Below are 22,112 nucleotides of genomic sequence, written 5' to 3'. Positions count from 1 at the left end.
TGGATCGGCTGCTTGCAAGGCAAACGCTGCTGTGCTATCTCTCCGGGCCCGCCCCTCTTTTCTTTTATCTTTTTCTTTCTTTTTTTGGGTGGGCAGCCACACCTGGTGGTGCTCAGGGGTTACTCCTGGCTCTGCATTCAGAAATAGCAAGGTTGGATATGGTATGCTGGGAATCCTGGTTCATCCCAGGTCAGCCGTGTGTAGTGCCCTACCGCTGTGCTATTGTTCAGGCCCCTGTTTATTTCTTATCAGAGGATATGTCTATAGCAATGTATTTTATATTGCTTTGTGCTGTAAATTTTGTGTGTGTATATATAGGTAGATACAGATGTTTGTATTTAGAATCTATACTTTTATATACATATACTTATCTAACTTATCTATAGTCTTCCACGGGGAGGTTGGATAAATCATTTGACATTTCTTCCTCCTCTCACCATTCTAATTGCCTAATCAAACGAAAGTATTGGTTCTCTGGTTAAAATCAGGATGGTCATGAAAAAAAGCTTTAGGTATCTCTGGTAATTCCTACAAATTGAATCCTAGGTCAAAATTCTTCATTGTTACTTGTAGGTCAATTCTGATGTTCTCAGGTTATTTTGATTTTTCATTGATTTCTTTTTTTTTTTTTTTTTAATTTTAAGTTCAAGAATAGGAGAGTGGAAAATTGACAATAAATTCAAGGCCACTTTCTGATTTTTTTGAAGTATTTGATTTTTTTAAATGTTTGAGGTATTTTATTGATTTCCAATGTGGTCCTGTTGTCATCACACAACTCCCATTTCATCACAGTCCTAAAGCATTTTAGATTGTTCAAAGTTACCTTTAGTGCTCATTTATGGGCAGTGTTCTGAGAAAGGTAAAAATCACGTTCCCCTTGATTTGTATCATTTGTCTCTGATGACTAGTTCGTTCAGGTTAATAAATGGACAGTTTTTGCCCTTAGATATTATCTTCTCTGCTTGCCTGCTATATAACAAAGCACCTCCACCTTGGTGACTTAACCAACAGAATTTATTTCTCATACTTGGGGAGGCTGGAAAGTTAAAGATTGAGGGGCCCTCCCCTGGGTTTCTGATGAGAACTCTTCTGGCTTGTGGAAATCTGTTTTCACTGTGTCCCTACAAGCCTCCTCTTCTGTGTCGTTGTGGAGAAGGAATGAGGGGAATTGTCCGTTGTCTAAAAGGACCCTCACTCCCATGAGTTAGTGCCCTTTCTTTGGACCTTATTTGACTGTAATGATTGCCGAACAGGTCCTATCTCTCTCCCAACGTAATTACAATGTGGGATAGTGTTTTTGGCACATGGATGTTTAGGGGTGGGGGCCAAGAACAACCACTGTATTGTCCTGAACAGGCATCTTTGTAAGAAATTCTCTCTCTCACCCTCCCTCTTCTCTTCCCCCCTTTCTCTTTCTCTCTCTCTCTTCCTTTCTCTTCACCCCCCTCTCCTTTCTCCTCTCTCCTCTCTCCTCTCTCTCTCCTCTGTCTCTCCTCTTTTTCCTCTCTCTCCTCTCTCATCAAGAATTGACTTGACCAGAATTTTTGACTGATCAAGAATTAGTGTTGAAAGGAAATAATATGATAGACATGATAACCTTCAGGAATAGTATTGCAAACCAGAGGGAGCTGTAACACAGCAGGGTGGGCGTTTGCCTTGCATGCTGCTGACTCAGGTTACACCCTCCCCACATCCCAGAAGGCCCCCCAAGCACCTCCGGAAGTAATTCCTGAGCACTGCCTGGCCTCAAAACCAAAATACCAAGCAAAAACAAACAAACAAACAAAACAACAATATTGCAAACCACTGTGTCTAGAGGACAAAAAAATACATTTTTTTTAAGCTGAAGGGAGATAGTACCAAGGCTCCAGTGCTTAAGTAATTGCTTGCTTTGCATGAAGCTGATCTCTGGCCTCTCCAGGTTTGTTTACTCTGTCTGCTGATCACTGCCAGGAACTACTACTGACCACAGAGCCAGGAATCACCCCTGAGCTGCTGGGTGTTACCCAACCTTTCTTCCTACTTTGCAAGTAACAGTTTTCTGTGGGGTAGGTTAGTGTTGGTCAATCCATTCTCTTTGGTCTGTGTGCAGTCTATTTCTTCTCATAGTTCTCCCCATAACTCCTTTCAGCTATTTCTTCTTCCCATAACTGAAGGACGGATCCTTGCAGGATAAACAAGGTTCTGATCTAGCCTGTTCCATGGTTTTCTCTGTGCCTTTTGTTTCTTTTATTGAATTCTATGGGTAGTGAACCTGATATTTTCTTACTGGGAGCTTCAAGATCTGTCTTTGTTTTTTGGGGGGGGTGGATTTTTTTATGTTTTTTGTTTGTTTCTATTTTTATCTCCTTGATATTTATTTACTGACTTTTGTCTTTTTTACTTTCTTGCATTATCTTGTTGCACATTGAACTGACCTTCTCGCGTTCTTTGAGCATATTTTGAGTTTCTTTTAATTGAGATTTTGGACTCGTCTCTGAATTGGGACACAGCCCTGTCTTGGGGTTGGATTCTGTATAAGTTGTTCTGTCTGTATGATGTCCTGTTGCCCTGAGGTTCTGGACTTACGTACTTAATGTTTTTTCTCTCTCCATTTGCAGCTTTAAATATCCCTATTTTCATTTCCAGAAAGAAAGAAATTTATTTTATTGTTTTTCCAACTACACACCCTGTAGGGTGGCTTGGACAGTGCCTGGAGGTGGCATGAATTGAACGCAGAGCAGATCTTTTGAGCTGTCTGCCCCACGTTTTGAACTTCTTTTTTTTTTTTTTTTTTTTTTGATTTTTGGGCCACACTGGCGATGCTCAGGGGTTACTCCTGGCTGTCTGCTCAGAAATAGCTCCTGGCAGGCACGGGGGACCATATGGGACACCGGGATTCAAACCAACCACCTTTGGTCCTGGATCGGCTGCTTGCAAGGCAAACGCCACTGTGCTATCTCTCCGGGCCCTGAACTTCTTATTTATTGTTTTGAACTTTGATTCTGTTATCAGGGTCTCTAGAGAGAGCTGCCCTGATTTTACTTTTTAAGCAGAGCACATTAGTTGTTTCGGACCCTTGATATTTTGGAAGGTCGTTAGGATTCTATTGGCAATTGCTGTGTCTGCTGGATGTGAGAAGGCCTGGAAGGGCTGAAGTGCTGGATGCTACTTCCCTGCTTTTTACACCTCTAGCCCCTCCCTCACCACCACCAGCACTGGAACCCAGATCTGTGACTTGCCAGTGTGTCTGTTAGCCAGGCACTTCACAGTGTCAGAACATGTCCAGAGAACCTACCCAGGATTTTGTCCAAGCACTTTCTCTGTTCTTATTGTTCCTTTCCAGACTGTTCCCAATGTCAGCTTTTTCTGTCAGCTAAATATCGACCCCAGGTATGAACCTTGTACAGCTCAGACGTGGGTTCAGTCTCAGCTCCATATATGGTTGCCCTTGAGTCAGGAGTCACCACTGAGCATAGCTGTATGTGTCCCAACAAACCTCCTCCAAATACCCCCCTCCCAAAGTCAACTGTTTTTATACTTTCTCCTAATTTACTTGCTGATTTTCTGTGTTTCCTTAAAAAAATGATTATTTTGTGCACATTTTTGGCATCTGATACCATTTGTCACATATAAAGAAGTTCTTGTTTTTTTTTTTTTTTTGATTTTTGGGTCACACCCGGCGGTGCTCAGGGGTTACTCCTGGCTGTCTGCTCAGAAATAGCTCCTGGCAGGCACAGGAACCACATGGGACACCGGGATTCGAACCAACCACCTTTGGTCCTGGATCGGCTGCTTGCAAGGCAAACGCCGCTGTGCTATCTCTCCGGGCCCAGAAGTTCTCGTTTTAACCTTTGTTAACTGGGCTATAATCAGATTATTGGAATCAATGAGAAGAAAAAAAGAATCAGGTGTTTTGTTTTGTTTTTTCTTTTGTCCTCTCCTAAGGTTGAGGCTAACTGGATTTATATGACTATGCAGTAATAACCCCTGGCACCACCAGGATTAACCCCTCATGGTTGAGTGAGGAGTAGCCCCAAAGCGCTGCCAAGTGTGGTCCAAAAACAAGAAAGGGAAAGAAAAGGGGAAGTATTTATTAGAACAGATAATTTTCTTATTATTTAATTTCTAAATGACTTTTTTTTAAAGGGGAAGTTTTTGAGATTATGGAAATCACTTATTTTTGTATATGTCTTCCAACCAGTAGTCATTATTTCTCTTTTGGAAGCCAAGATATCACTCAGCTCCTAATGACAGGTTTTCATCCCTAAAGTTAACACTAAGGGTAGACAGAGTTGGTAGGGACTTGCCTTACACACAGCTGACCCAGGTTCAATTTTCAGCACATCACATAATCTTCTAGGTTCCAACAGGAGTGATCCTTCAGTGCAGAGACAGGACTGAGCCCTGAGTACCACCAGACAGTATGTGGATGTTACATCTTTTGTTGAGTTCCAAATATATAATAAAAATAAAATCTAAGATGACAGATTAATAATAGTCAGTGAGCAAGCTGGAATATAGGGTTAATTGTCAATCCAAGGATGTTCGATATTAGTAAATCTGTGATTGTAACTTTTGGATAATAGCTATTATGTTTGATTTTTGTTTATTGAGGTAATATTGATTTCAAACAGTGTCACTGTTTATATATTCTAGGGATGTAGTATTACACATCTACACCAAATTGCCATATCCCTCTAATACAATTTATTGGCTTCTTTTAATCCTCTTTGTAAAGATACTGTTATTATTATCAATTTTGATACTTTTGGGGACACACTCCTGTGGTATTCAGGGATTACTGGCTTTATGTTGAGGGATCACTCTTGGTGGGTTTGGGAGACTATATGGGATACAGGAAATGCTCTCTCTTCTCTCTCTCTTCTCTCTCTCTCTTCTCTCTCCCCTCCTCTCTCTCCTTCTCCCCCTCTCCTCTCCCCCTTCTCTCTCCCTCCCTCCCTTCCATTCTCACCCAAACCCTGCTGTGCTCAGGAATTACTCCTGCCTCTGTGCTTAGATATCAATCCTGGTAGGTTTGAAAGACTGTATAGGGTATCAGAGATAGAATCCAGATTGGCTGTGTGCCGGGCAAGTGCCCTACCCAATGTAGTATTACTCTGCCCTCTATATTTTTATCTAGCTCTAAATCATTTACTGCCATCAGCTGGTTCATATTTCTTGTTTCCCTTTAATAGTAATTTTTATATAAGTCAGTATAACTGATTAATATATTACTTTTTAAGCTGATACTCTCTTCAAAATTGTTGATGAAATATAAGATGATAGTTTGTGTAGTTACAAGGAAATGAGAGTTACTTTATCTTTTCAAGTGCAAAGTCTACTCATTGTTTTTATTCGCTTGTGTGCAAGGCATAAAGAAGCATATTATGGAAAAAAAAAAAGAAGCATATTATGGTGAAACTATGAAAAGGTAAATTTATGGTTAGCTTCCAGATCTGTTCCAGAGTTTATAACCATATGGTCTCTTTGGAGACAGCTATAATTATTCATGGGAATATTTTCAACTCCAAAAGGCATGGTTTGTGTATTGGCAGAAAGTAAAAAAAAATACCAGTGGTTTAAACCATATGTAGTTTTCTTAGAGTTAAGCAAGGGAAATGAACTAAAGAACTAATTGTCAATCATCAGTTGCAATGTAGTTTGTCTCAGTGTTGTCAGAAGTCATTCATAGTGAAAAAAATATTGCACAATAAAACATTTGATGGTAATGGAAATAAAATAGCAACTCTTGGACACATGAATTTATCTGCATTTGAATCATTAAGTATAAGAAATTCTCAGTTTGGGCCCGGAGAGATAGCACAGCGGCGTTTGCCTTGCATGCAGCCCATCCAGGACCAAAGGTGATTGGTTCAAATCCCGGTGTCCCATATGGTCCCCCGTGCCTGCCAGGAACTGTTTCTGAGCAGACAGCCAGGAGTCACCCCTGAGCACTGCTGGGTGTGGCCCCACCCAAAAATAAAAAAGAAATTCTCAGTTTAATCACAGGATAAATTACAAAGAAACAAAGGATTATTCATTTTGAGGACATATAAAAATAAAAGCCAAAACATATTAATGTTACAATAATTCTGAAATTTAGTACTGAAAGAAAATGCCGCTAGAAATATTTTTCTTGAAGGTAAAGCATTTAAAGTAATTTCACTTGTCATGCACTTATTTATATCACTTACACTTAAGAAACATTGTAAACCACTTCAACAATTTTTAATATGATTTAGTAATAGGATTAAATTTATGTTACTTCACTTTTCTATTCTAAGAGTTAGCAAGAGATATAAAAAATGAGATGACAAATTTAAAAAATGGAAACCATCTATTTTTATTCAGCTGTTTTAAAAGAAAAATGCCTGGTGGGCTGGGAATATACAGGAAATTTAAATTTGTGATTGAGAATAAGAAATGCCTTTGTGGTTTAAAAAAGGAATACCGGTGTGTCACATTAAAGTTATGGTATCTACAATATTGTATAGTTAGTGGGAAAATGTATTACATCGGGGAGGGGAGTATGTATGTTGTACTTTAGAGAACTCGTGTGAGGATGTGAAGGAAGAGAAGAAGAACTGCATAAAACCCTGAACATTAATAAAATCCAGTCAGAGAGGAAGAATTTTTCTGTCTCCCATGTAACATAAAACAGATGTTGCATTTCTGTGAAAAACAGTCTCGACTATAATGCATGTTTCGATGTAGCTGGTCAATGGGAGAAACATGAACAAGATAACTGAACATGTCTTTCGCTTGTGAATTTTTCTAGTGGGGTTAAGGAGGGTGACAGAGAACTTGCTAAAATAGTGTACTCTGGATATCTTAATTTAGAGAGCTGAAGGGTTAATAGTTGGCTGTATTAATTTTTCATTTATGAACTTTTGCAAATGGAAGCTGTTTTCCTCCCCCACCTCCCCAGAAAAAAGGCCGAGAGCCAAGATTTTGAGCACAGATCTGATTTCCTGTTTGAATAGGTGATGCCCATAAATCTAAATTGTAATTCATTAACTCTCAGTGGAACCCTCTGAGCCTTGCCGAGTGGTTGGCAGCTGAGTGAGAAAAGGCATGTGTGGGAAGACCCATTGGGGATGTTAGCATGTCCCAAGTCTTTTGTGTTGCTTTATTAAAAAGTTTACCTTCTCCCTTGTCAGCTTGTGATTTTTGGTTATACTTAGAATACTGTAGGTCTTTTCAATATGTAGTGAATGCCATAGGTACTGTTATGTAACCATAAGACCCAAACAGAGAGTAGTTGGTTGCCCCAGACCCTGCCTGTGCCCTTTCCTCACCAGCCTTTTCTCTTCCTTCAGCCTTTGGCAATCACAGCTCTTGTTTTTGTTGGCAGACTTGGCCCTTCTTGATGGGGATGCCAAAACCCGTAAAGGCTCTGGCCTGGGCCATTTCTCAGCATTATTTATACAGCTGGAGGGCTTAAGACATGAGGTAACTGTCTCTCCCCAGACAAGGCAGACTCCATTACTGTGGGCCATAAAACCGGTAGATTCTCCAAACTTTATTTTCCTCACCTGCCAACTTGAACCTACCGCATCCATGGCATCTCCCTGAACCATGTCCTGGTGACCCCAGTAGACTTGGGGAGAAGGAACTGGTGTATATATGCTTATAATATAAGCAAGAATAATTGTATCTTCTATAAGTCAGTAGTGGCCTTCTTATTTTGGGAGGTGGGGTGGGATTGGGGGGTTAAGGATTCAAATTAAGCAGAAGAGAACCTCACATCACTTCCTTCCCAAAAAGTCATTCCATGAGTTCAGAAGCCCAAGTGAGACTGTTCAGGACAAATCATAGCCGTTTATTCTGAACTGTTGTTCTTGCTGAGCTTTCCCCTGAGAGCTGCCTTGCCACAGCAGTGGAATTCAGTCTGTGGAGTATGTTGTAGTCGAAGACAAATACCTTCAGCCTCCCACCCCATTGACCATATCCCCGTACATTTCTCGAAAATATACCCACTCCCTTTCCAAGGATCCCAGTGCCCCTCCCATTCAGCTCTGCTCACTAGTCTTACTTGGTGGATCATTTCTTTCCTCCTATTGCCTTTGGCTCTGTGTCACTCCCTTGCTGTAGATCTTTGTAAGTCCCATAGAAGAGGGATCACCCTGAGTCTCTCCCCTTCCTTTTGGCTCACTTCCCTCAGCAGGATAGAATATCCACTAGTTTTTTTGTTTTTTGGGGGGGCCACACCCGGCAGTGCTCAGGAGTTACTCCTGGCTGTCTGCTCAGAAATAGTTCCTGGCAGGCACGGGGGACCATATGGGACACCGGGATTCGAACCAGGACACCGGGATTCGAACCAACCACCTTTGGTCCTGGATCGGCTGCTTGCAAGGCAAATGCCGTTGTGCTATCTCTCCGGGCCCTATCCACTAGTTTTATCCATGTCATTACAAAGTACTAGAATCCTAGAATGTTTCTGTAGCTTTTCCTGTGTTACAGCCAATAGTTTTGATCAGATAGCCCTAACTGTTTTTTGATTCTACTAGCTGCATTTATGTTTGCCTTTTATTTATTTTGTTTCCTGGGGCATTTTGTAGATCTATCCCTAACATACTATTTAATTACTTTTAAATGGTCCGCTAGCTATGTACTTGGAGGTAATATTTCATAGTTTCTCTTCCTGTCATCTAAGTTTCAAATGTGAAAAGTAAAGGAGAATATCTAAGGTGGCAGATAGAAATAGAGAACCTTCTCAGTATATTTAGACATCTAAGAAGTGCAAATTGAAACCACTGCCTAATTTCTCAGATCTGGCTACATTTTTATTTATTTATTTTATATTTATTTTGGATTTGGGGTCACACCTAGTGGTGCTCTGGGGTTACTCCTGGCTCTGCGCTCAGAAGTCACTCCTGGCAGGCTTAGGGGACCATATGGGATGCCAGAATTCAAACCGGGGTCCGTCCTATATTGGCTGCATGCAAGGCAAATGCCTTACCACTAGCTACATTTTTTAATAACTCCATTTGGTTTCAGACTCGAACATAATAAGTGAAGGTGAGCAGGCAAATTGACTGCATCTGTCATTCATGGCTGGTGGGGACGTATGACTGAATAAACAAATGTTCAGACAATTCTAGTGTCCAGGAATAATATTCAGCATCAAAAAGGAAGAACAGCAGCCAGAGAGGTGGCTGACAGATAGCGCCAATTGCTTTTGACATGAATCTGAGCACTGTCAGATGTATCGTTTGTAGTGACTCCTCATGTGGTAGGTTTGATCACTGAACTCCCCCTGCATTCCCAAAGCATTTCTTTTTACTTTTGGTTTTGTTTTTGGGCCACACCCAGCGACACTCAGAGGTTACTCCTTGCTCTGCACTCAGAAATCACTCTTACAGGCTCGGGGGACCATATGGGATGCTGGAGATTAAATTCAGGTCCATCCCAGGTCGGCTATGTGCAAGGCAAATAGCTTACCTACTGCTGTGCTATAGCTCTGGCCCTCCCAAAACATTTCTAAAATGGGTAAAGTATCAAGAGAGCCATCAGAGTCCAGGAATCTTAAAGGCTTTGAAGTTTTGTATAATTGCAAATATCTCATGTTCTTAAAGTTAAGTTCTTTTTGGGCATCAGAACCATGAATACTAGCAGAGTCAAGGTTGGTAGATAGACTAGGACTTCTTTTTTTTTTTTTTTTTTTTTTATGTGTGTGTATGTGTGTGTGGTTTTTGGGTCACACCTGGTAGTGCTCAGGGGTTATTCCTTGCTCCAGGCTCAGAAATTGCTCCTGGCAGGCACGGGTGACCATATGGGATGCCGGGATTTGAACTGATGACCTCCTACATGAAAGGCAAACACCTTACCTCCTTGCTGTCTCTCCGGGCCCCAGACTAGGACTTCTTGGAGTGATGTTTTTATCTGGATTTTCATAGGGATCATGCAAATTCATATAGCTGCTAAGATTTGACAGGGTTCCATGCACTTAGGTATCTTTTTTTTTTGTGTGTGTGTGTGGTTTTTGGGTCACACCCGGCGGTGCTCAGGGGTTATTCCTGGCTCCAGGCTCAGAAATTGCTCCTGGCAGGCACAGGGGACCATATGGGACGCCGGGATTCGAACCGATGACCTCCTGCATGAAAGGCAAATGCCTTACCTCCATGCTATCTCTCCGGCCCGCACTTAGGTATCTTTAGAAATGAGTGAAAAATGGAGAGTCAGTACAGGGTTGAAGGCTCTTGCTTGTTTGTGCAGTCAGTCAATCCCAGTTCTGTCCATGCACCACATAGGGTCACTCCCAAAGCACTCCCAGAATTGACTCCTATGCTCTGCTGGGTGTCGCCCTAAAACAACAGCCCCAAGACTAAGTAGTGAAATCTGAAGAGGGTCTGTAGTTTGCATTGTCTGAATGTCCAATTTTAGGGTTGATAATGGACTTCAGTCATATGGTACCTGGGGGCATTTAGGATAATGCACCACATGAGAGTTCTGTGAATTCCTGTTCTGGGGCATCTAAAGTGAGTGAGCATTTGATTGTTAGCTTTTAACAGTCTATAGATACCTAGTCTAATCCCTACCACTGTCCTACAACTGCCCCTTTTACTCGATTTACATATTTCTGTCCACATTCCCTCTGGCTGCCACCAAATTCTTCTCATCTTGAGACTTAGCTTTTTGGTTTTGTTCTAATGTTTTGCGTTATATATACATTTTTATGTTTTGACATCCATATGTACTATATTATGACCACCCTGAAAGTTGAGTTGCCACCCAACTCTATAAACCTCCCCCCAATTAAGTTATGCCCCCTTTTCCTTGTAGATACCCACCACTGATCCTATAATAAGACTATGTAGGTTTGCCTTTTTTTCCCACCATACTTCAAGTCTTGATTTTTATGCCTAGTAGGAGAATCATACAATGTTTGTCTTTTTTTCCATCCGTCATATTTCACTTAACATAATTCCCTCAAGGCCTATCCACATCATCACATAGAGCAATCAATATTTCACATTTTTGATTTTGGTGAGAGTTGAGGAGAATTACATTATGTATATAGTTACATACTGCTTAACAAAGGAGATAATGTTGTGGAAAAAATGCCTCGTTTGAGTGATCTTTGTCACTGCAAAAATGCCACAGATAGGAATTGAAGAAGCCTAGATGTATGGATTATGATGGCAGAACAGTTTACTGAACTAATAACATTCTCTTCCCTTTTTGGGGGGGGGGGGGTTTGGGTTTTTGGTTTTTGGGTCACACCTGGCAGTGCTCAGGGGTTATTCCTGGCTCCAGGCTCAGAAATCACTCGTGGCAGGTACGGGGACCATATAGGACACCAGGATTCGAACTGATGACTTCCTGCGTGAAAGGCAAATGCCTTACCTCCATGCTATCTCTGGTCCCTACATTCTCTTCCTTTATTTGACAAATTTCTGCCACCTTTTTTCTATCTTGGCTAAAATAGTTCTTTTGAAGTTTTATCTCTCACACTTTTGACCCTCAGAGAAATTTTTGTTACACTCACTTACTAGAAATGGTGGCTTTTGGTAGCAGACTTGAAAATACATCCTAAATCTTGACTGTACAAATAAATTATTCAAAACATGAGACCACCTCTTTTAGTGATCTTTAGTACAGGTATATTTGTAAGTGGTAGCAGAATCACTCCCTAGATAGAAGTTCGATTACTTTTCATTTTATTCACCTGAAAATAAATCACTTTCAAGATTTGGCAGACGTCTCTTTTTTCCTGGAAAGGGGGGGAAAGATTTATTAAAGTAGCGGTTTCTTTCCTATATCAATGCTGGCTTTTTCTTCCCTTTATCCTTCTTTATTGAAAGAAGCCAGAGGCCAAGCATGGACTTGTCTGTTTTCCTCTTTATTTCAATGTTATTTTTAACCGAGTTGATGAAATTCCTGTTTTTGAAAGATCATTTTTTTCTACCATAATGAAGAAATTTATTGGAGTTGATGTTAATATTAGGTTACTATAAACTGTATTTCTTTAAATACATATTGATTTATATGCATTTAACATGTACTTAGGGTTCAGCTTTATTGACCAAAAATCAGTATTTAGTTTTCTTCCAGGGGAATATTACGGAAAAGAAAAATAGAGAGATTAAATGGCTAACAGGCTAAGGATGCATTTTCAGTGCTTCATAGTGTGTATGTGTGTGTGCGCACACACACGCATGCATGCATATACATGCATATACCCTCATTTGTAATATAAGAACTAGAAGATTGTTTACCTGTATTCTCATATACTGTTTTTCTTTGGGGCCATATTCAGTAATGCTCAGAGGTGGTTTCTTTTTTATTTTTTAATTATCTTTATTTAAACACCATGATTACAAACGTGATTGCAGTTGTATGATTACAGTCATGTAAAGAACACCCCCCTTCACCAGTGCAACATTCCCACCACCAATTTCCCAGCTCTCCCTCCTCCCCACCCCACCCACACCTGTACTCGAGACAGGTTTTCTACTTCCCTCATTCATTCATATTGTTATGATAGTTCTCAGTGTAGTTATTTCTCTAACTGCACTCATCACTCTATGTGGTGAGCTTCATGTCATGAACTGTACCTACCAGCCTCAGAGGTGGTTTCTGATGTGGCGTAGGAGGGATTATATGGAGTACTGAGGATTGACTCCAGGTCAGGTGCATGTAAGGTAAGTGCCGTAACTGTTGTATCTCCAGCTCAAGAATAAATTTTTTTTTAGTTGACTTTGTAGAACATGTAAAGGAAATCTCTTAATTTTATATTAATATCTTCTTTTGTTTGTTTGTTTTTTTTTTGGAGGGCCATACCTGGCAGCGTTCTTTGTGGTGAAATTCATATCATTAGCCAGTCCTTAAAGTCCTCATCTCTATTGTCTCTGGGTATTGCAATAATGTCTTTTATTTTTCTTAAATTCCATAGATGAGTGAGACTGTTCTGTGCCTATCTCTCTCCCTCTGACTTATTTCACTTAGCATAATACTTTCCGTGTCCATCCATGTATAGGAAAATCTCATGACTTCATCTCTCCTGACAACTGCATAATATTCCATTGCATAGATGTACCACGGTTTCTTTACCCATCTATCTGTTGAAGAGCATCTTGGTTGTTTCCAGATTCTAGCTATTGTAAATAGTGCTGCAATGTATATAGGTGTGCAGAAGGCCTTTTTTTGCTGTGTTTTTGTGTTCCTAGGGTATATCCCCATGAGTGGTATAGCTAGATTATATGGGAGCTCAATTTCTAGTTTTTTGAGGAATCTCCATATTGTTTTCTATAAAAGCTAAACAAGATGCCATTTCCACCAGCAGTGAATGGGAGTTCCTTTCTCCCCACATCCTCACCAGTACTGATTGTTCTTATTCTTTGTGATATGTGCCAGTCTCTGTGGTATGAATTGGTACCTCATAGTTTTTTTGATTTGCCTCTCCCTGATGACTAATGATACGGAGTATTTTTTTTTTTCATGTGTCCTTTGGCTATTTGTATTTCTTCTTTGAGAAATTGTCTGTTCATTTCTTATCCATTTTTTGATGGGATTACATGTTATTTTCTTGTTAAGTTCTGCCAGTAGCTTGTAAATCTTAGATATTCGCTCCTTATCTGATGGGTATTGGGTGAATAGTTTCTCCCATTCTGTGCGTGGCCTTTGTATCCTCATCACTATTTCCTTTGAGGTGCAGAAGCTTCTCAGTTGTCCCATTCATTTGTTTATCTCTGCTTCCACTTGTTTGGACAGTGCTGTTTCCTCCTTGAAGATGCTTTTAGTCTCAATGTCATGGAGAGTGTTTTGCTTATGTGTTCTTCTATATAGATTCTGGTTCTGAGTTTGATATTAAGGTCTTTAATCCATTTGGATTTGACCATTGTGCATGGTGTAAGATGGAGGTCTGAGTTAGCTTTTTCGAAAGTGGCTGACCAGTTGTACCAACACCACTTGTTGAAGAGGCTTTCCTAGCTCCACTTTGCATTTCAAAGATTAATTGGTTGTATGTCTGGGGAACATTCTCTGAATATTCAAGTCAATTTTATTGATCTGAGGGTCTGTCTTTATTCCAATACTATGCAGTTTTAATGACTACTTCTTTGTACTTTAACATTTTTTTTTAAGTTTAAATTTTTAAAGTCTAAATTTGGGGAAAGTGATGCCCCCCTTAGTCTTTATCTTAAGGGTTGCTCTAGCTATTCACGGGTGTTTATTGTGCCAAGTGAATTTCAGGAGTGTTTTATCACTTCTTTGAAGAATGTTATGGGTATCCTTAGAAGATTTGAATTCAATCTATAGTGTTGGGGCCAGAGAGATAGCACAGTGGTAGTGCATTTGTCTTGCACACAGCCAATCCAGGACGGATGGTGGTTCAAATCCCAGCATCCCATATGGTCCCCCATGCCTCCAGGAGTGATTTCTGAGCACAGCCAGGAGTAACCCCTGAGCACTGCCAGGTGTGAAGCCTCCCCCCCAAAAAAATATCTGTACAGTGCTTTGGGGAGTATGTTAATCTTCCCAATCCATGAGCAGGGTATGTCTACATTTTCTTGTGTCCTCTTGCTTTTTTGTTTTGTTTTGTTTTTATTTTTAGGCCACACCCATTTGATGCTCAGGGGTTACTCCTGGCTAAGCGCTCAGAAATTGCCCTGGCTTGGAGGGACCATATGGGATGCCGGGGGATCAGACCTTCCTTGGCTAGCGCTTGCAAGGCAGACACCTTACCTCTAGCGCCACCTCACCGGCCACATCCAGCAGTGCTCAGGGGTTACTTTTGGCTATCTGCTCAGAAATAGCTCCTGGCAGGCACGGGGGACCATATGGGACACTGGGATTCGAACCAACCACCTTTGGTCCAGGATTGGCTGCTTGCAAGGCAAACGCCGCTGTGCTATCTCTCCAGGCCCTGTTTTTTTTAAATGTCCATTTCTTCTCTATCATTATTTGTGTATAAGAAGGCCATTGATTTTTACGTGTTAATTTTATAGCTTGTCACTTTGCTAGATGAATCTATTGTTTCTAGAAGCTTTTTGGTAGAGTTTTTAGGGTTCTCTAAATATAGTATGTCATCTACAAACAGTGAGAGCTTGACTTCTTTTTTTATATGGATGCCTTTAATATCTTTTTCTTGCCTAATCGCTATGGCAAGAACTTCCTGCACTGTGTTGAATAGTAGTGATGATAGGGGCAGCCTTGTCTTATACCATATTTTAGAGGAATAGCTTTTAGTTTATCTCTATTGAGAATAATAATTGCCCTTGGCTTGTGGTAGATTCCCTTGACTATAATGAGACTGTATTTCCTCTATTCCCATCTTGTTGAGAGTTTTGTTTTGTTTTGGGTCACACTGGCAGCGCTCAGGGGTTACTCCTGGCTCAATGCTCAGAAATCGCCCCTGGCAGGCTCGAGGGACCATATGGGATACTGGGATTCGAACCACCATCCTTCTGCATGCAAGGCAAACACCCTGCCTTCATGCTATCTCTCCAGCCCTTGTTGAGAGTTTTTATCATGAATGGGTGTTGGACTTTATCAAATGCTTTCTCCAAATCTATTGATATGATCATATGGGTTTTATTTTTCCTTTTGTTGATATGGTTTATTATGTTGATTGATTTGCATTTGTTAAGCCATCCTTGCATTCCTGGAATGAAACCTACATGGTCCTGGTGTATGACCTTCTTGATGAGGCATTGGGTCCTATTTGCCAGGATTTTGTTGAGGATCTTTGCATCTGTGTTCATCAGCGATATTGGTCTTAGTTTTCTTTTTTTCAGCATCTCTCTCTGGTTTTGGTATCAAAGTGATTTTAGCTTTATAAAAACTATTTGGGAGTAAGGAACTTATATTTTTAAAAAGTCCCTGTGGTGGGGCTGGAGAATTAGCATGGAGGTAGGGCATTTGCCTTGCATGCTGAAGGATGGTGGTTTGAATACTGGCATCCCATATGATTCCTCAAGCCTGCCAGAAGCAATTTCTAAGCATAGAGCTAGGAGTAACCTCTGAGCACTGCCAGGTGTGACCCAAAAACAAAAACAAAAAGTTCCTGTGCTAGAGGTAGGTTGATAGGTAAGAGAAACTGTGGACAGTGGTGGAGAAAAGTAGATAGTTGGTGAAGGGATGGGCGTTGGAACATCGAATACCTGGAACCCAGTAATGAATAACTTTAAGTTCAGGTGACTAAAAATTTAAAAAATAATAATAATAATAATAATACGCACTCAACTTTCTATTAGGAGACAACTTTTCAACTTCTAAGCAGTTATTTCATTCATAAAGAAGTTTTCTCATTGTCATCTACATGCTGACTCTTCATTGTCCCAGTGCCTAGACTTCTTGTTTTCTTCGGTCTTTGAAAAATGGGTATTTTCCTTCTGCCCTTTTTTATATCTGAAAGTTTTTATTTATATTTTACTTCCTATTCTTGAGTTTACATATCCCACCCTCCCCACCTTCACTGCCTTTGTTAAAACCATGGTTAAATTCTCTCTCAACTCAGTATTAGTTTTTTCCTCACTGTGCAACTTATTACCTGGTTTCTTTTCCTGAGTTTATATGACAGGTTTATAGAAATCGTTTTCCACACTCATGACATATGTGGGGTTTTGTTTTGTTTTTCTCTTTCCTTTCACTCTGACTGGTGGCAAAATTTAAGCTGTGGCCTTTGATTTGCAAAATTCCCTGAGTCCTTTTTGATTCTTCTTTCATTTATCTGTTGCCTTTATCAAAGTTGACCTCAGGACCTCCTTTGAAGGATTGACTAAAGTCTCCTGTGATTACCTTCAGCTATTCCAATATTTTTTTTGGGGGGGGCACACCCTTTTGACGCTCTGGGGTTACTCCTGCTATGCACTCAGAAATCGTTCCATGGTTGGGGGGACCAGATAGGACTGTGGGGGATGGAACCTTGGTTTGTCCTAGGCTAGCGCTTGCAAGGCAGATGCCTTACCTCTATAGCCAACACTCCGGTCCCAGTTATTCCAACTTTTCCTCTTTCTCTTAACTCATCTCTTTTCTTTTCCACAGTTAGAAATCTGGGAGGGAAATACTAGAATCTTCCTCTTCTGACAACACCACCATATTTTTTTCTCTGCTTAAAATTGGAGCCCAGAGATCACATTTTTCTCTTGGGTACTTACAGGTTTGAAGGAAACAAGTTCCAGTTCTTTCCAATGTATCCTTTCTTTCCCTAAGCTGCAATCCCAGGCAACGTTTGCAGTTTCCACTTCTTTTTCTGTTGGGCAGTCTTACAGAATCGACCCTCAATATATTCATGGTTTCCCACCATATTTTCCCAGTGACACTCAGGGGTTACTCCTGGCTCTGTGCTCAGAAATCACTCCTTGCTTGGGAGACCATATGGGATGCCAGGGATCAAACCTAAGTCTGCCCTGCATCAGCTGCATGCAAGGCAAACGCCCTACTGCTGGGCTATCACTCCAGCCCGACACTTTCCTCTCTTTTTTTCTAGTTTGTTCACTTTTCTTCTAGAGTACAGAGCAATTTTTCTCTATTTACCCCACAGCCTCTCTGACTCTCCCAGGGCTGCTGAAAAATCCCAATGTAGGAAAAGACAAATTCTGTCACATTGCTCTCTTGGGATGCATCAGCAGTTGGTGTTATCATTTTGGATAAATATAGCCTGTCTTGCCTTTTCTTTAAGCTCCTTTTTTATTGAGGTAAAATTCATATAATGAAATTAATAATTTTTAAGTATGCTCTTCTGTGGAATTGACTGCCTTGGTGGTGGTTGGCAGTCCTGTGCTATCTCCACTTCCACACCTTTTCTGGACACATTAGACCTTCCCTCCAATTCCCTTCTGCCACCCCTTGGAGAGTTGGCGATTTGTTTCTCTGGATTTACCAATTTGGGATTTTTGTATAAGTGAAATCATTACATTATGTGATCTTTTCTGTCTGGCATCCTGCTCTTAGAAAGGCTTTTTTGTTTGTTTCATCTACTTTGTCTGATATGTTAGTTATTCAATGTTGGGCTGTATTCCAATCCCTTATATTGTACTGTTAGCTGTTGTATATGGTGTGTTGTTAGCTGTCCATCAGTTGATGGGAATTTGGATGGTTTCCATCTTGTTTGTTATTTTGTCCATACCCAGCAGTGCTCAGGGGTTACTCCTGGCTCTGAGCTCAAAAGTCAAAACTGGCATGCTTGGGGACCATATGGGATGCCGGGGATTGAAAATAGGTCAGCTATGTACAAGGCAAATGCTCTATTGCTGTGGCCCTGGTTTCTTTTTTTTTTTCTTTTTTTTTTTTGTGGTTTTTGGGTCACACCCGGCAGTGCTCAGGGGTTATTCCTGGCTCCAGGCTCAGAAATTGCTCCCAGCAGGCACAGGGGACCATATGGGGCGCCGGGATTCAAACCGATGACCTCCTGCATGAAAGGCAAACACCCTACCTCCATGCTATCTCTCCGGCCCCCTGGCCCTGGTTTCTATCTTTCTGTTGATTGAACCTTAGCCTACCAGTTTCTACTGTCTTTAACAAACTTTATACATTGGCTGTGCGTTTTACATTTTCAGCAGCAGAATACAAAAGTATCAGTTTGTGAGCATGCTCACCAACATTTGATCTTTTCTATTTTTGATGTTTTTGGATTTTGTGGGAGGCCAACCAACAATTTTTAGGGCTTCTTACTCTGCACTGGGGAGTCACTCTTGTTCAATTTGGGGACTCATATGAGATGATAAGGATTGATCCTGAATTGGCCATGTATAAGGTCAACTTCCCTACCCGCCTCACTCTCTCCAACCCATGTTTGTTTTCATTTTGACCAACCTATTAGGTATAAAATACTATTTCACTGTGATTCTGATTTGAATTTCTACTGCTAGGATGTTTGGATTGTTTCTATATCCTGTCTGTTGGCCTAACCACTGCAGTTAATATATGTGGCCTATGGCTTAATTAATGGTTTTGTGTTTGGGGTGAAGTAGATGCCAAGAAGTGAATTCACTGGTTCATAAGGAAGCTCTAGTCTTACTTTTTTGAATAATCATCATAGTGTTATACAGAGAGCTAAATCAGACAGACAGTATTCCCATCAGCAGTAAAAAAAGATTTCCTTTTTTTTTTTTTTTAACCACATCCCCCAACACTGATTGTGTCCAGGATATATAAAGATTTGTTTCGACATTAAATCTTTTCTCTGAGACTGGAGGAATACCGCCTTACAATAAACATTTTATGATACTTCATAAGTAGAGAACCAAATCAAATCATAATGCTCATATAAATGCTATAAAGCTTCATCAAAATGGGAGTCGTTGAAGAAAATTTAGCAAGTGCTCTAAATGAGCTTGTAAAAGTTTTGCTTTCCTGCTTATGTTCTAAAGGTTTTTAACTGGAAAATTTGGGAAGAAAGTATGAAAATTTACAAATGAATATTTATCCCTATGAAAGTGTGCTTCTGTTCTGTCTCTTTGGAAAATCCCAATTATTGTTGCTCTACACATTCAGAATTTGTGCATAGGGGGGGTGGAACCATACTGCATGCATGCAGCTGACCCGAATTCAATCCCTGGTGTTCCATAGGGTCCCCCAACCCTTCCAGGAGAGATTTTTGAATGCAGAGCCAGGAATAACCCCTGAGTACCACCAGGTGTGGCACAAGAAACAAAAACAGAATTTGTTCATAGATGGCAGTACAGTGACTTTTTGATAAATACGAAGAGTCATTGAGATCTAAAATGATTCTCAAGGTAATGCTTTAAAAATTATTTACTTAAAAACCCAACCTGGCAAAAAAAAAAAAAAATAGAAAGAAAAACCGACTTGGCATGATGCCATTATCACACGGTGACATCCCTAGAATGTGGCTCAGTCACTGCACTTTGAACATGCTTATGCCTACAATTTCCACAGGTGGGGAATTCAGCTGCGTAACTTGTGGTATTGGAGGCCTGTGTTTGTTCTCTTCCCTGATTTTAAAATAGAAATAGAAAAATGTCATGATTTTGTGTAAATCTTCTGTAAGTTGTATTTTAGAACTATAGGTTTTGGGATCTCTTCCATGTTTCCTTCTTGAAGCAGCTATCATAGTAAGTTTTTGTCCCATGTAAGTGTAGTGTCTTATGTTTTACTTTTCTGTTTCTTTTGAGGCCACTCATGGCAGTGCTCAGGGCTTACTCCTGGCTCTGTGCTTAGGGGACACTTTTCACTCCGACGTACTGTTGGTTATTGAATCCAGGTCATTGAGGTATATAGGTCAGATGCCTTCCCCACTGTATCACAATGACCCTTTTATATTTTTGTTCTTTTTGTTGTTAGTCTTATTTAAAATCATCTTTATGTCTGTCTGAGGTACTGGGTTGGATATCCAGCACTGCAAAAATAAATACATTAAAATTTGGGGGGATGGACATGGGGCTTGGGGCCACTCTAATAGTGCTCAGAGCATACTCTTGGCTCTGCACACAGGAATTACTCATGGTGATGTTCAAGGTCCATTTGGGACCATATGGGATGCCAGAGATTGAATCTGGGTTAGTCACATGCAGCATAAGTGTTCTACTTGACCCTAAAATTTTTAAAAATATAATGGGCCTGGAGAGATAGCACAGCGGCATTTGCCTTGCAAGCAGCCGATCCAGGACCTAAGGTGGTTGGTTCGAATCCCGGTGTCCCATATGGTCCCCCGTGCCTGCCAGGAGCTATTTCTGAGCAGACAGCCAGGAATAACTCCTGAGCACCGCCGGGTGTGGCCCAAAAACCAATATATATATAAATAAAATATTTCTCTAGCAGTATGCTGGGTGTTAGGATACTGCAGTGTGCTTCAGAGAGAAAGGGGTATAGATACACTTTTACGAAATAAGTTATATGTTTTGTCAACCATGGATTTTATTTATTTAAACAAATATGAATATAGTAAATACATAATTTAAATATTTTTCTGCTAATACATGAAGTTGTAGTTATGAAAATAAAGCTTATATATCCATATGCATATTCATGTATCACATGTGTATTTGGATAGATGTGTTTATATATTTTAAAATATTTATAATTATATGTGTGTATACAAATGGCATATCTTGGCTGGAGGGATAGTACTGCTTTGTATTTAGTCTTAATTATTTGTATGTTGTCTTAATCCCTAGCATCACATATGGTCTCTCATTAACCATAAGCACAACTGGATATAACCCCACTCTATCCCCCCCCCCCAAAATAATAGAATTGTCATGTCTCTAAAAAATTGATAAATTGACCAAAGTGTTGGGACCAAAGGATTGAGAGCCATAATCCTTTGTTTCCCTTAGGGGAACTATGGCTGATAAATTCAGTGTTGATGTCATCTTTGAACAGCCTAAGTAGCTTAGAGAAATGAGAATCAGCTTTATGATTGGTTGACAGAAAAGCTAATCTAGTTGACCTTTCAAGTTTTTTTTAATTTAATATTTCTTAATTTCTTCTTCTGTGAGTATTTACTGACATTAGAATTAGACTTTGCATCATTCATCTCTTAATATTACACATCAGATGCTTTTAACAGAAACTTGATAAATGATGTTGACTTAAGTGGGGTTTATGTTTACACTTGCTAGCTCTGCCAGAACTCACTAGCCTCTTAAAATTTCTGTCTGAAATATTATTACTGCAAATTATATACATATATTAGACTAGAATGTCGTGTTTTGTTAAGAGAGCCATTTAGACTGATTTGTAAACATGAGACAGAATTTAGTCATTTCATCTGAGTGCTTGCTGAAAATCATTATTAAAAGAAGAGTCAAAAACAGATCTTTATCTAAAAAGATGAGCTATAGTTTATTTTATTTTTCATGACTCAAATCTAAAGACTGACCTTCCTCACTCCCTCCCTACTTTCTTCTTTCCTTCATCCCTCCCACATCTGGTTATACTGTGGGCTTACTTCTGGCTCTTGAATTACTCTTAGTAGTGCTCAGGGGCCCATATAGGATGCCAGGGATGGAACCTGGGTCACTTGCTGTACAATCACCCCAGCCCTTGGTTTGTGTTGATGCCACACCCAGCAGAGCTCAGGGATTACTCCTGGCTCTGTGCTCAGAAATCACTCCTTTACGACTGAAACCCAACTACAATCATGCTTGTAATCATGGTGCTTAAAGATTAAAAAAGAAAGAAAGAAAGAAATCACACCTGACAGCTCTCAGGGCAACATT

The 22,112-nt window shown here is 40.2% G+C and overlaps 1 protein-coding gene across 2 annotated transcripts in view; it reads left to right on the top strand.

Moving 5' to 3' along the window:
* Positions 1 to 22,112, top strand: part of ADK (adenosine kinase) — a 402,848-nt gene that overhangs the window by 133,379 nt on the left and 247,357 nt on the right. The window lies entirely within an intron of this gene.

This window comes from Suncus etruscus, chromosome 15 (assembly GCF_024139225.1).
Source record: "Suncus etruscus isolate mSunEtr1 chromosome 15, mSunEtr1.pri.cur, whole genome shotgun sequence".
Lineage (NCBI taxonomy): Eukaryota > Metazoa > Chordata > Mammalia > Eulipotyphla > Soricidae > Suncus > Suncus etruscus.
This window is presented reverse-complemented; position numbering and strand designations above follow the sequence as displayed.